The following is a 15875-nucleotide window of genomic DNA, read 5'->3' as shown; positions in this document are numbered from 1 at the left end:
AAGGGATGGGGCAGGTACCTTGTTCTTGCTGCTGTCTCACTGGTACATCAAAAGAGAGATGAAGTGACCAAGAAACATCTAAATAGAAGCGGTGCTAGCTATAAGAGGGCAGGAGGCTCAGTGTGGGTGTGCCTTCGAGTCGGTCTTGACTTCTGGTGAGTGCCTGGGCATTTTCTTGGCAACATTTTTGGAAATGGTTTGCCCTTGGCTGCTTTTTCCTAGGGCTGAGAGAAAGTGATGGCCCAGGGTCATCCAGCTGGCTTTGTGCCTAAAGCAAAACTAGAACTCATGGTCTTCTAGTTTCTAGTCTGGTGCCTTAACCACTACACTATACTACACTACACCACACCAAACTGGCTCTCAGAGGGGGATTTAGGATTGCTGCTTTGTGGGGGGTTTCTTGCTAGAATGAAAGAGTGAGATCATTTAACTCTAAATGACAGTTAATTGGGATTTCATTGTCAAACGCTGGTCAAGCACTGATTTAAGTGACTTCATAGAATATTGGTTTAGCTCACAGAGACATGTGATTTCACATCAGAAATACTGATTTAGATTTTATACCACAGACACTGATTTTCTTGCCCTCCACAAAACAAAACAAATTAACTAAAGTTTAAATATCCATGTTTCTGAAATGAAACAGAAGAATGGGAAATCAAGTGCTTGATAATGCCATGCTGAACCGCATGTCTCTGGTCACATTTTACTTGCACTGTTTATTATAGGGGTTCAGAGCAGCATCTTCCAAGTGGTTAGGAAAGGGTGTTATCGATTTCAATTAATGGGGAATTATGTGCAAGTAACATCCCTGTAGCCTTAAGCACGCAGGACTTTTGTTGCTTCAGAACCAGCTTTGGTCGTCTCTGTTGGTTTAGCTCTGGCTTGGATGCAGAAAGATTAACAACATTTTCTGTTTTCTCTTCACTGGAAAACCAACTAGCCTATGTTTTTTCCATACCTACTGCTACTTATATGGTGGGGATGTGGGAGACAGGGAAGAAGTATGGCATCTGGAATTCCTTTTGCTGACTCTTTTGTATGGAGCAGAGCAGGGGATCTTGGTGGCTCCCATCCCAAGCCATCTTCAGTATCCTGTTCCTGGTGCTAATCTGCAGGCGTTGTTTAAAATGCATCTTCCGTCCAGCCACTGGTGTACCCTGCAATCACGGTTACAGCTATTAAGAAGAATGCCAGGTTGCAAAATTGCTTGCATAGTATCCTTTCACATAAAAGGCTACCATGATTTTGTTGTTGTTAACCAGACAAATGTACACAAATGTGGATGCTAACTTTTAACCTCTTTTTTTTTTTTTTTTTTGCGGGAAGTGGGGCGTGAAAGGATTTTGTTGCTCTAGGATTTGCAGTAGTTTATAGCAGGGGACTGAAGGACTTCTGCTTTTGTGCACTGTCCTGTTGGTCAACTGGTGTAAGAACATTGATTACGGTAGTTGGTTATGATCCACTTGGTCTTTGTGTTCTGAGAATAACAGAAGTGAGAATAACTGCAGGTCAGCTTTAAACTGGGATTGGGATTGGGGATGATAATGCAGCCTGGAATTCCCTGACCGCTAATCTTGCATTTAAATCAGGATTATCCAAGTGTTACTGATTTTGAATAATCGGCCAGTTGAGATTTCACTATGGTCGATGAGCAAAAATAAAGTTTGTGTATTACATAAATAACCTCCCCTCCACAGGGTCCTTTTTTCAAGAGTTCAGCTATGGTAAAATGTTATTAGCAGGAGAGGTAAGGACTCATTACTTTCTTTTTAAAAATGTAACTAATTTAAATAACCACTTTTCATTCTGATTCACCACTATTCCAGCATCTTGTAAGACTTGAACATGTGCTCATTTAAATGCCCATGACAAAGGCATTACTTTACTATGACTTTATCTTTTTCTCCTAGCACCAAACAGCAAATTAAAATCTCCAGTTTCTCTAGTACTCTCTATAAAATAATCACTTCACCTCTGTTAAAAGTCTAATTAGCCATCTTGTGGCAAAAGGAAAGAATAATACCTGATGCTTAATTTTATACAATGACAGTAAAAAAATAAACCACCAGGCAGTATAAGTAAAAGATATAATAGCAGAGATAGATGTGTTTTTCTTTGTATTCCAAGGGAAAAAGTTGGCAACTACAGTATTTAACTAGATCTGATTAGACAGAAATTAGGCCTCACAATATCCTTCAGGACAAAATGACTTATTCAAAGATACTGTCATGAAATATTCATACTCCATCCATTAAAGTTTAATATCCTGGGAAAATGAGTGAAACCTGTATGTCATCTTTTCAAGCAATTTCTTTTAACTACAACTGACAGCCTATCCAATTGTTGGTAAAGCTTATTTGCTTAGAACTATTATCTGAGAATGGAAAAGTAAGTGATAGAAAATGAAGCATATGGACCAAATTGAAAGCGGGGGGGGGGGGGAGGACAGATTAAAAACAGTTGGAAAACCACAACAAGGATCACTCATTCAGACCAGTCAGGACACGTGTTATTTCAAGCCTCCTAATTCAATAATTCCTTAGACAGTTTTGGAGGATTGATTTTTTAAAAATGTAGAATGAATTTAGCAAAGCATTGTACTTAGGGATGCAGAGTGTAAATTCCCTGCTAAAAATGTACAAAGAACCTTTGAGTCAACATCTTCAATTTCAAACCCTAAAAACAGAAACTAGATAAAGTACACTGATCTATCTTACAGGGTTGTTGTAAGGTTTATGAAGTCCTGAAGGAACACATGTGCACTATTGAACCTTGTGAAACTTCTTCCCAAATAATTAACAAAATATTGTCCTGAACAGCAGTATGTACTAACTTGAAGCTAATGAATTTAGCTAAATGCATCATTAGTGCATGGGGAGGCGAGTCTATACTGCACTCACCAAATTAATGTACAAGCCCTGTACATACAGCAGCTATTCATATGTATTTATGTCTGCAAAAATAAAGGAATATTATTAGAAACACGATTGATAGCAGCTGTAACTAGTCCCAGTGGCAGCAGCAGAGCACGTTTTTGCTCTTTTATTAGTCTTTTATTAAAAACTGGAGCTGATTTCCTCAAACTGTTTCCCCGCTGATGATTTCAGTGTCTTCATAGGATCACTGAGCCATCAATGAAGTGATAGAAAGCCTGTTATTTTGGTATGATAGCTGGACTCTTAAGAGGTGCTGTAAGGCATTAATGGGGAAATCAGCTCTCACTGAATGCTGCAGAGCCACTGGAAAACAAGCTGTCCATTCACTGTTTGGCTTCTGGATTTTGTTTCTTGTTTCTGCAAGAATGCCGTGCAGTGTTAGGGCGCGCCTAGGTCTTTAGCAAAATAGCTGTTACTGTGTTGGAGGGTAGCAGCAGATGAATCACTCCACCTCTTCCAATTTTTTCTGCCATTATTTTGGGTGACCAACTTGGGAATCAAGCAGAGTGAATTTACTTTAATTTAAATCCAGAGAACTTAAAATACTGATATAAATCAACATTTATTAATCCCCCCGGAGAAACCTCAGACTTAAACTTGACCAATCTGTCAAGCTTGCTATGGATTGTGCTATACATGTTTATTAAAAAATGGTGTAATCATGAAAATGGTAATTCACAATATAATACAGGACTTTCTATCAAGAATATTTGTACAATATTTTGGATTTTATTTTTAAAAATTTATTCTCATTGCTTATATCAAGCTGCTCAACAAAGAGCAGTAAATTAGCAGTTATCCCACAGATTCTTTGTACTCTGCCTCCTCTTCTCCCTCGGCCCAACCAAATACCCCACATCAAGCGTTGGTTTTCTATGCAAATCCAGCAAAAGTCAAAACTTCAGTAACCAAGAGCTAGGAATTTGATGTGGAAAAGCCGTTTTCGTAAGATCAAAACTGAAATGGACATGCTTTACAACAAGTTGTTTTCTGTAATTCAGTTTTATAAGATTTTAACTATAAATTCAAAATGTTTGTGATAATAACAACTAAGTTTTTTTAAATTAGAAACATGTACTGTTCATTGTCACTAAAAGCATCTGATTGAAATTATTAAAACATTTGATTTAATCATTTATTTTTCAGCCACTTAAAGGAGAGCGAGCACCACCTGACATACAGGGGCAAAATGGTCTGTCTCCCCCCTTTTCCCTTCATAGAGTAAGCTGTAAGTGCAACCCCATTTAGGAGAAGAGAAGCAACCCAATTTCTAAAGCTCAAAGGATTCTAGTCCACCCCCAAGATCCAAAGCAAGGCAGGTCAGAATATTCCAGGGATGGCAATGGCCACGTGCTCTGTGGCTGCAGCCTGACAAAGCAGAAATAGCAGCACCTCTCTGTCTTAATGTTTTTCTACAGCAATCAATCAAAAGGAAATCATTTATACCTGTAAGGGTTGATCTAAATTATTTTCCATATGGGATACAGAGATCCTTTGGGCAGCAGATAAGGTACCGATGGCTCTCTAAAGATCCTAGCACTGACCTATTTTTACTTCATTGCAATACAGCATCCCATTTTTCTCTCTTTTTACTTCAATATCTTTATTTTCTCTGGGAAAAAAATGCTCACTGTTGGCTCAGTGACCAGATATAGTTACATATTAATTCTTTAGAAGTTCCTGAAAACTGTAGGAAACAGGTGAAAAAACAAAATGCCTTGAACTTTAAACCTGATCTCAGTCTGTTTGAATAAAGTGAGTTTTAAGGTCACTCTTCACTCAGTGCTAACTTTCAAGGAGGACCCACATGCCAGAAAAGACTCCAGGGACTGCATCCTGTTGGTTCTTTGATGCTTTCATTTTGTAACTTACTATTTTCTTTAGAGGCAGACAACGGGCTTCCTGCTTGGGCCAGCCGCTGTCCAACCTCACCAAATATCTCAGAAGCGTTTATGGCAAAACACCTTTCTTACATTAGCCAGGGAGGCACCAGTGGAAATCACAGCTCCTTTGAAATCAAAAGGTTAGAGCCTTCTCTCAGCAGTCGTCCGCTCTGAAACTATGAAATCCTGGTTTGTGAAAACAAACAGCATTATGACTATTGAACAATACCTGTGAGAATGCTTTGTATTTTACTTCACAGACAGATTAAGTATTCAGTGATTTGAATTTCATCTGAAACAGGACCACTGTTTACTTGCAGCTGTCTTTTAAAGGTCAAGAAGTCCCCAAAGAAATGAAGTAAGCTATGAAATCATTTTTAAACATACATATCTGCAACTGTAAGGTACATTAAACCATGTTGAATCTCACAACATTCTAGAAACAAACTACAGTGCATTTGGAAAGTATTCAGCCCCCCTTCACTTTTTTCAATTTTGTTATGTTGCAGCCTGATACTACAATCATTCAAATTCATTTTTTTTTCTCAGTACCCCATAATGACAAAGTGAAAACAGAATTTTAGAAATGTCTGTAAATTTATTAAAAAGGAAAAACTGAAATATCACATTGGCATAAGTATTCAGACCCTTTGCAACAACACTTGAAATTTAGCTCAGCTGCCTCTTGATTGTTGCTGAGCTGTTTCTACACCTTGATTGGAGTCCACCTGTGGTAAATTAAATTGATTGGACATGAGTTGGAAAGGCACACACCTCTCTATAGAAGGCCTCACAGCTGACAATGCATAGTGTATCAGAGCATAAGTCATGAGGTCAAAGGAACTGCCCGCAGAGCTCAGAGACAGGATTATTGCAAGGCACAGATCTGGGGAAGGCTACAAAAAATTTTCTGCTGCACTGAAGGTTCCCAAGAGCACAGCGGCCTCCGTAATTCTCAAATGGAAGAAGTTTGGCACAACCAGGACTCTTCCAAGGGCTGGTCGCCCAGCCAAACTGAGCAATCGGGGGAGAAGAGCCATAGTAAGAACCCGATGGTCACTCTGACTGAGCTCCAGAGATCCTCTGTGGAGATATGGGACAAAGTTCTAGAAGGACAACCATCACTGCAGCTGTCCACTGATCTGGGCTTTCTGGCAGAGTGGCTAGACGGAAGCCTCTCCTCAGTACAAAACACATGAAAGCCTGCTTGGAGTTTGCAAAAAAGCATCTGAAGGACTCTCAGACTGTGAGGAACAAGATTCTCTGGTCTGATGAAACCAAGATTGAACTGTTTGGACTCAATTCTAAACATTATGTCTGGAGGAAACCAGGCACTGCTCATCACCTGCCCAGTACCATCCCAACAGTGAAGCATGGTGGTGGCAGCATCATGCTGTGGGGGTGTTTTTCAGCAGCAGCGATTGGGAGACTGGTTAGGGCTGAGGGAAAGGTGAATGGAGCAAAGTACAGAGATATCCTCAATGAAAACCTGTTCCACAGCGCTCAGGACCTCAGACTGGGCTGGTTCACCTTCCAACATGATGACGATCCTAAGCACACAGCCAAGACTACACAGGAATGGCTTAGGGACGACTCTGTGAATGTGTTAAGAGTGGCCCAGCCAGAGCCCTGACTTGAACCCTATTGAACATCTCTGGAGAGACCTGACAATGGCTGTCCACCAACAGTCCCCATCCAACCTTGAGAGGATTTGCAAAGAAGAATGGCAGAAAATCCCCCAATCCAGGTATGCAAAGCTTGTCGCATCATACTGAAGACTCAAGGCTGTAATTGCTGCCAAAGGTGCTTCAACAAAGTACTGAGTAAAGGGTCTGAATACTTAAGTACATGTGATATTTCAGTTTTTTCTTTTTAATAAATTTACAGACATTTCTAAAATTCTGTTTTCACTTTGTCATTATGGGGTACTGAGTGTAGATTAATGAGAAAAAAATGAATTTGAACGATTGTAGTATCAGGCTGCAACATAACAAAATTGAAAAAAGTGAAGGGGGGCTGAATACTTTCCAAATGCACTGTACATCCTCTGCCTCTCTAAATTCCCAAATGACTGGTGATTTGTAGAATTCCCATAATATGTTCATAGTCTTCCATGAACCAAAAAAAACTCCAATACCTGTTTTTAAGAATGGATGCAAACTCCTACTTGAAACATGACATAGGATTGTATTCATGGCATTCCATCCACACTGAAGTTGTAAGCAGGATGTTCTACATCAGCACTGCATCTAACGTATCATGTATGAAATGAAGCCCAGTGAGTAATCTTGAGTTCACAGAGAATACTGTTTGTCTTTACAAATAGTTGTGCACATTAACTGGAAACTCCAGGCAGCATTGACTTCTTCATAGTGAAACATGACTATGATAAATATAAAATCCATCAATACTTACACTAATCCAGACTACCTTTTGCCTGGTAGTTTAATAGATATCCATAAGATGAAGTAATAGAGCAGGTATTTCTCCAGAATTATTAAGCAGGCAATAGAAATGTATAAACATCCTAAATAAATAAATAAAAAGATTACCAACTGTCATCTACACGGCAGTTAGCGATTATGTGTGGGCGTTCCTCTCCATTGAACAGAAGCAGAATATAAGGATGTGACATCTGTTGCCATGTTCAGTTTCTGAAGAAATCTATTTATTTACATAGGTTTAAAGAATGCCTGACTCCTAATGACATGGGTACTTTAATTATTAAAAAGCTACAACAATAGTATGAAGAAACAAAGAGATAGTGTCTAGAAAGAAGAACCATATGAAACAAAGCCAAATCTTACAGGTTCACCACCACTCTACCCCAAGGCCTGGGGAAGTAACCAGGTTTTCAATGCCTTTTGGAACATCCATCAGGGTGGGAGCTGTACAGATCTCTTGGGGAATGTCATTTCAGAGGGCAGGTTCCATGACAAGGCATATTTCTGAGGTCTCACTAGATAACATTATTTAACTGAGGGGACCTGAACTACACCCACTCTGCCCGATCATACTGGACAGGCAGAAATTATTGGAGATAGGTGGTCCCTCAGATGCCTAGGCTTTATGCCATGAAAGGCTTTATAGGTGGTGGTCAAAAATAGTAACCAGCACCATGAATTGTACCCGGAAGCCAACTGGCAACTAGTGCAGCTTGTAGAGCAGTGGTATCACATGAGCATATATACTGCAGTATGCCTATTACTGCCCATGCTGCTGTATTCCAGACCAGCTGTAGCTTCCAAGTGGTTTTCAAGGGCAGCCCCACGTAGACCACATTGCAACAGTCCATAAGTGACCATCTGAAGGGCCTTCTCATCCACAACTGGCACACTAGATGGCTCTATGCAAAGATCCTTAGTCCATTGGCCACACCGGCCATCTGCTTTTCACGCAGAAGCTGAGAGTCCAAAATGACTCCCAAATTGCACACCAGTCTTGAATAAGGAAGTGCAGCCTAGTCCAAGGCTAAAGATGGAGACTCCCAGCCACTCAGTCTTGTTGGGATTGAGCCTAAGTCTCTTCCTTCCCATCCAGACCCACATAGCCTCCAAACACAGGGACAGTTTCACTCCATTGTCATCACAATGTAATCCCTAATATGGGGACTCAGTTGGATTCACTGATGTCTTCAACATCACTCCAGGTGACTCTTTTAGTTTTTTTTCAAGGACTTTTTTCAAGGACTTTTTTTCAAGGATATTTGACAGAATTCTAGGCTATAAATCTTTGTTATACAGGTTTACGTTTTTCATTAAATATTTTGAGCTGGGGAAATGTTAGGCTACCAATCCTATAAAAAATGAAATAACAATTTTGAACTTGACTTAATGGAGATTTTTTTTAACAGCTAGTTAATTAAAATAGCATTCTGTTTTCAGTTAAGGCAAAAAAAGTTAGCGACAGTTAATTCAGAACTAACATTTTGAAAAGCAAGAATTGATTTTTTTTAAAAAAAGTTCTATTTATTTTTAAAAGCACATTTCTCTGCAGTTAAATTTTATATTACAACCCAGTAGCTCTTTTTCCATCATTTGCTCTTATCCTCCTTGCTATTAATACAAAATGACTGACTGTACTTGCATAGTTTTGCACATTTCTTTATATATTCCTATGGTAGGGCAAAGTGTGCAAAAACCTCTCTGTTCAACCCCCCTGCCTCTTTACAGGTGGGTATATGACTTACTAGTTCAAACTAAAGGGATTTGGCTCAGCATTCTTTCATGAATATATATAGCTTTTGGAGTCCTGTAATCCTCCATCCATAAATAGTACATAGCTACTACATGGTGGCTAACAGTTTTCTCTGATTTGCTCAGAATGGCTAAAAGAGATTACTAGCACAATTCTAAACATGCATTCAGTGGTACATACTCCTAGGATACCCCTGCATCCTAAAAAAAAAAAAAGTATCAGCAATTATCCCATAGTATAATCCTCAGTGGCACAAGGTTCCTTAGTTTAGTTTCTCCTTCCAGGAAGCAAGAAAAAGAACAAAAATAGTTATGTCGCAACTTAAAGACATTTTATATGATAAATGATGGCATAAATTTGCATAGCCTAAAGCTCACTTCTTTAGATGCTCTGGTAAAATGAACTCTTGTCTACATAAATTCATTCTGCAATATAAAACTGCAAGCCCTTAAATGCCATGTGCTTTGGTATAATAGAAAACACTTTATCTTAGGGTTCATGTATAGCAAAACCAATGTTTTATATTTTAATTTCACATTTGTCTTTGCCCATCTCCCTGGAAGCAACTCTGGGCGATTTACAGTAAAAGAATAAATATTAATTAAAATACAATAAAACAATAGTCCTACAAATAATAAATATCTTCCAAGATTGATGGTGAAATTATTAGGCTCGGGAAGCGTCCTCAAGCCTCCAGCCATCTCCAGGGTTGGTTATGTCTCTTCTTGCCCCACATGCGTTGGCAGAACCAGGACTTGTTCTTTCCAGAAAGCCAGGAGGGTGGGGGCACCCCTCACCTCTAGGGGGAGAATATTCCATAGGGTGGGGGCAATGGCAGAGAAGGTCTCTTCCTGGGCCCTGCCAGTCGACATTCTCTTACTGACTTGTCTGCAACATACCCTCTCTACGTGACCGGGTGGGGGTGAGACACTCCCTCAGTTAACCTGGGCCCATGCCATGCAGGGCTTTAAAGGTAATAACCAACACCATGAATTGGACCTGGAAGCAAACTGGCACCCAATGCAGCTCCCGCAGCAAAGGTGTTACATGTGTTAGAATAAGCCACAAAATATTTCAAACTCACACACTGCCCTTCCACTTTTACACTGTTGTGAAAAGGAGCTCAGAAACACTTCTGTTTTAATTTAGCAAACCAGGCAAATTCTACTTAATCATTCCTTAATATTAAACTCTGATCAGTGGAAAGAAATCAGTTTTAAATTAGAGTTTATGAAGGTGTATTCCTGCCAAAAAGGAAATGCTCAAGGATCAGCAACAGATGATATTTATATGTACATTAAATGAATGCAACATAATTTTGTAAAAAACATAATAAAGTCACTAATATAGTTAAATGTCAGCAGAAGACTCATTGCACATCATAGGTATGGAGACATAGCCATCGTTTGTTTAGCCATGATTTATTCAATAAACCACAAATGGCTGCGTTCACCTAACACACCATAGTTTATAGATCACAATGGCTAGCTTAACACCGCAGTAAGTAAAAAAACTTAATCAAATAATCACAATGTGTAGTACATGAACCCAACCATAAGAATCAGAATATACAGAACCCCCCTATCTATCCATGTAAAAAAGGTAAAATATATATTGTTCTCTAAAGAAACTGTCCAAACAGTCCATTTGAAATAATGTAGAGAAATCCCTAGAAAAGGTAAATCCAAGATTATTGAAATCCTATTAAATATACAAATGTTACTAAATTTATTATAATAAAAATAAAATAACAATAAATGTTGCTAAACAAATATTACTAAAATCAGAGGAGTGAAAAATTCAGATTGTAAATTCTCAGCCAACCCCGTGACAATTGCACGTGAGTTCAGCTAACCCTCCCCTATTGTACAGAATATAAATTGATTAGGTTCTCGTGGCTGAAGTTTGGATTATAATTTTGAACTGTGGTGTAACAAGAGTAATTTCTGACAGATCACGCCATTAAATACTGTGCTTCCAACTCTCAAACTATTCAACCCACCCCCGCATAAAATTGAGACGCGAACAAGCCCCTGGTTGGCTACTTTTTTAACGTTTCGGGATGACTTTTCTGTGGTTGCTTCTTGAAAGCTGCGCTTTTAGCCCAGCTGTTACACCTGACGCCCGATCGCCTCAGCTCAAGAGTTCAACCTTTGTACGAGGCTATTCCCCGAAGACACCGGGGAGCCGAGAAATCCCCCCTCCCTCCGCATGCGCCTTGACGGAGGGCCAGCTGGGCAAAGGCCTCTCCGCGGTGTTTACTGTTCGCTGCGCACCAGGCTCGGTAAATAGCGGGCACGGGGGACTCCGGCCCCGTTTCGCAAGCACGTTTTGACCTCCTTCGCCCACAAAAGTGCTTAATTTATGACTCTGCCCAAAGGGAGCTAATCAATCCCCTGATCCGAAAGCACTTCGGTCTCTGCCGTATGCCGCGGCTGCTCGTCGCCACCGCCAACCACGAAGGCAGCCCCCGCCGCCCTCCAACGCCTCACTTCGGCGGCTCCCCGGCCGGTTCTCCAGCCACGACCAACCAATACGATTGCTCGCCTCCTGTCACGTGATCTCGCGCAGCGCCGCTCCGTTTAAAAGCCCGCGCTCGGAAGACAAGGTGCTTTCCCACCTAGATGGTTCTGCCGCCCTAAGCCCCCCGCCACAAATCTCACGTGACGCCTCTTATCCAATAACCTTCGAAAACACTGGCACCAATCAGCGTCTCCCTGCTATCTCGGGATTCTGCGACCGCCCGAATTCTACCACCCCTTTGAAAGGCTCACCCGCCAGGTTTAGCGCCCGTCGATTCCGCCTCGGCCGGCTTGCGAGGTGCTGGTTTCTCAGAGCTGCTCACCTCAAGCCGCTTCCGGGTTGTGGGCCCTTTAAAAGCCGATGATTGGGCGGAGCCCCTGGCGTCACAATGGGGCCGGGCTAGAAAGGGAGTTCCAGGCCCTTCAGCTCCGACTGCCTGGTATGCGGGGTTGTTGCAGGAAGTCGTGACCCTTTTCCCTTCCATTAAGAGATGCAAATGTTTATTCATGTTTGTTTACATACATACATAGATATACACACATATATTTGTGTATATAAATATTTATCGTTCAAATTTATGTGGCTGTCCATCTCATATATATACATGACTCTGGATGGCTTACAAACAATTAAAACAACTGTAAAAACAACAGAAAAGAACAATACAACGGTTTTAAATCAAGAAGAAAAAACAATATAAAAGCATATTAAAAACCAGCATAAAATGCATAACACTTGCAGCTGAGGTAATCCCATTTACCCAAACACTCAGCATGGCTACCGCACCAGCTCCACCGCACTCCGGGGTCCCCGTGCCTGCCTGCAAAACTTGTCTTCAGGGCCCTGCGAAAAACCAGCAAGATCGAGGCCAACCTGATCTCCAGGGGGATGATGTTCCTCAAGGTGGTGCCACAGCAGAAAAGGCTCTCTTCCTATATACCTGCTTTCTACTCTGGTTTTTCTGTGTGTTTTTAGATGCACCTGTTTTCGAAAGGCATTTGCTGAAGCAGGTATTGGAGATCTGTGGTGGGAATGATTTTGATTGCGGTGCACAAATCTTACAATGTGGTTAATGCAGCCTTTCTGATGGTAGGGTTGAGTCCGAACTTCCATTCAGCCGTGCTAACAGAGCTGCTGTTTACCGAATAAGCCCAATTGTCCAAATTTGCATTAATGAAGTTGGCCATACTGGCTAAGGTTACACAAGACACTGAGCAACCAACTAGCAAAATGTATTTTCAGCTTAATTTTTGTACACCTGGGGTGGTAATAGTTACTGACAACCCTGCCGTGCAATTCAATGTTAGGCAGAAACACTGAAGGTGTTTTGTATAACAGTGAAATAGAGATATCAGGCAAGGCGCACTTCCCCATGCAGCTTAAAAAAGGGTTAGGGATAGTCTTTGAGGCAAATTAGACTCAGGGAATTTGTGGACGTGTCGATGGTGTTCTCTTGGCAACCAGAGGAAGTGGTTTGCCATTACCTCCTTCTGAGATATTTTTCCCGCTTCCCAGTTCTAACCTACAGCCCTGGGGTTATCTAATGTCCTCCATTCATGTACCATGGAAGCTAAGACTCTACTTATCTTTTTTTGAATCTCCGGAGTAAGCCAAGTGCTGCCCCTTGTTTAATTCTTCAGTGCATCTAGTGGTAATCGGAATATGGCTGGCCAGTGGTTGGTTTGGATTCCCAGAAGGGAGGAATTAAATACTTGGCACAAAAAAAAAAAAAATGGGCCTGTCATTGGAGCCAAGCTGGTTAACCATCCTTATCCATGTGCCCTGAATTCAAACCAGGCATTCCTTGTATTCCATTGACTTCCATGATGATATATTAGATGATATATTCTCACCAATGAAAATTGCAACTCAAACCAGGGTGTATTATAAAACTGGGATGCAGAGCTCCGGACTGAAACTAGATGGCAGTGATAGAGTGTTGAATAGTCTAAAAGTAGCTCAGCTGACAGGGCCAGAGGAGATACAGAAGGTGAAGTGGGAGGAAACTCTTCCAGACTTGTGAGAAGTGTTGGGAGAACACCCTCCCACTTTGCTCTGCATCCCTCCAACTTCCCTGGGACCTCATGGAAGCATCCGTAAGAGCCTGGTGACAGAGCAGACGGCTGGCAGAACCCAAGTCTCTTTCAGACATTTGCAGCACAGAACTAGTAGGCTTTTGAAAATGCTAGTCCTGTTTGCTAACTGCAGATCTAGTGCTCTTTCAAAGAAAAAAAAAAGCTTTCAATTCATACAGTATTTAAAAGCGATCTAGCCTTCTTTCAGAAGGGCAAGCCTGTGTGTATGAAGAAGCCATGTAATGCTTGACTGGTGCTATTCAAAATGCTGGCCAGGCACAGGCAGATGCACAGTGCAAGCCAGGTTTCAATGTCTTCTGCAGTCCAAGCAAAAATGCTTAGAGAGGGCAGTGCCAGGCAACTGGGGGGGGGGGGAGAGGGGAGGGGAGGGGGGGAGGTGCCACAGCAGGAGCTCCATAGAGGCTGGGCAGATCCCAGCCCTGACAGCATTCTCCACCACGTGGTTGATGAAGCTTTTTAGAAAACGTGTTGGGAGAGGAGGGAAAATACTTTTTTTAAAAACTGGAACAGCTGAATACAATTTTAAGCTGCCTCTACTGTGGGCTGGGAATAAGATGAAAGAAACATAAGGACCTGCCATTTAAAAATGGCTAGTAGGGCAAATTCACGCTGCTAGAGGGATGGAAGGATGTGCCCTCTAACCGCCCAACTTGATGGGACTGTGCGAGTTTTATGCCCATCTTTTTAGAGTTGTTTGATGTCAGAGAGAAAGAATTGGGGGGGAGGGGACTGCTGTTGCCAAGACAACCGACAGATTCCCCCATGCCTTAGGATGGGTTAAGCCACGAGGTTCAAAGATGCACGCGGTTGTGTCATTTGTGAGGAAAGCTGTGTTGCAAGCACTGAGTGGGGGCTCTTTGTAACTTTACTCCAAATCTATTTGCTGGCCATTTCGTGGGAAGCAAGTCTGCACATTTTGATGCAAGTAAGCAAATTAAATTGCCACTGCAAATGCATATCCTTTGAGGTTTAGTATCAGCCCATTGATGAATCAAAGATGTAAAAGGGCAGCCGGTGAACTACAGAATCTCATTGCCAGGGAGCGCGGAGACAGCCGTTGCCTGCAAGTGACAAAGACCGGAGAGGAATCTTTATGGCCATGCTGGTGAAGTCTGTTCCCTTTGTATTACTGCAGTTGATCTTCCACCAGCAACCCTGTTCCTTTCATGAATATACCACGTTTAAGGACCGACATCTTAAACTGTATCAGGGCTTCCCATTTGTTTTAAAATGAGTTAACAGTGGAAGAGTAAGACTCCACCTGTAGAGAAGCCACGCAGACTTGGGAACTTTTTCACAAAGAGTTTTGTAGCGCTAATGGTAGCCACAGAAATAGGAAACTGGCAAACTAGCTCAAAAAAAAGAAAAAGAAAAAAAGACTCTACTATCAAATTTATTTGTAAGAATGCCCAGGTCTCACTGAGATGATAGAGAGTATGTCGGGAGGCTGGTTCAGCTTTTGATAAATACTGGCTAGGCTCACTGTAACAGCCATTTTGTGAACAGGCTTCTCTCTTACGGCAGCCATGGTGTCTCTCTGCCTTCTGCTGTCTTGGTGGGATTACTTTGATTTAATATTAACACGTTCACATGATGACAGTCATCACTTTCCCCCCAAAGGGAAAGATGCACTCATGTTGAAGAGAGGCTTTGTTGTACAATTTTTTTTAAATAGTTGAACTTGAGGCAAGGATGTTCGGGGGCTAGCAAAAAATCCTGCCTGAAATCAGGAACGCAGCTGCAGTCAGGAGTGACAACACTGAGCTGGAAAGACCACTGGCTTCTCAGAAAAAGGTATTCCTTTTCCTGTGAGGAACGGAAACCATTTGTTTGTAGTAATATTCACAGAATGGGTTGAACTTCCTTTGCTGCCTTGCCGCTTGTCTAGATGTTTTCCCTTAGTGGCTAAGGCAGTGTTTCTCAACCCGGGCAACTTTAAGATGTGTGGACTTCAACTCCCAGAATTCCTCAGCCAGTCCACACATCTTAAAGTTGCCCAGGTTGAGAAACACTGGGCTAAGGGGCTAGACTAGCACTGGGGAGACTTTAGTTCAGCTACAGAAGCTCACTAGGTGACAGTGTCTCAGCCCAATCAGCTCACAGGCTGTGAGAGAAAATGGGAGGGAATACAACGTGCCCCACTTTGAGTTCCTGGATGAAAAGACAGGAGTGTTTCTCAGCCTTAGCAACTTGAAGATGTGTGGACTTATGCAGCTAGGAACTAACTGTCTAAACAT

General features: G+C 41.6%; 1 protein-coding gene across 6 annotated transcripts in view; it reads right to left on the bottom strand.

Annotated features, from left to right (window-relative positions):
* LOC103053836 (transmembrane O-mannosyltransferase targeting cadherins 4) overlaps positions 1-15875 on the bottom strand; it is a 75665-nt gene that overhangs the window by 4875 nt on the left and 54915 nt on the right. For 2 of the 6 annotated variants that reach the window (XM_025165045.2, XM_025165048.2), the window contains exons 1-2: positions 11794-11878; positions 962-1160 (exon numbers count right to left, since the gene is read on the bottom strand). The exons of 1 other annotated variant lie outside the window; for it this stretch is intronic. The gene's annotated coding sequence lies outside the window, so the exon portion shown is untranslated. Of the gene's footprint in view, positions 1-961; positions 1161-2903; positions 3973-11793; positions 11879-15875 lie in introns of those variants that run through there. 3 more of the 6 variants (XM_025165046.2, XM_007425649.4, XM_025165047.2) reach the window with 3 other exon arrangements.

Source organism: Python bivittatus, unplaced genomic scaffold (assembly GCF_059951505.1).
Source record: "Python bivittatus isolate LINGU-HERP-01145 unplaced genomic scaffold, Pbiv_v1 ctg000060_np1212, whole genome shotgun sequence".
NCBI classification, from domain to species: Eukaryota; Metazoa; Chordata; class Lepidosauria; order Squamata; family Pythonidae; genus Python; species Python bivittatus.
This window is presented reverse-complemented; position numbering and strand designations above follow the sequence as displayed.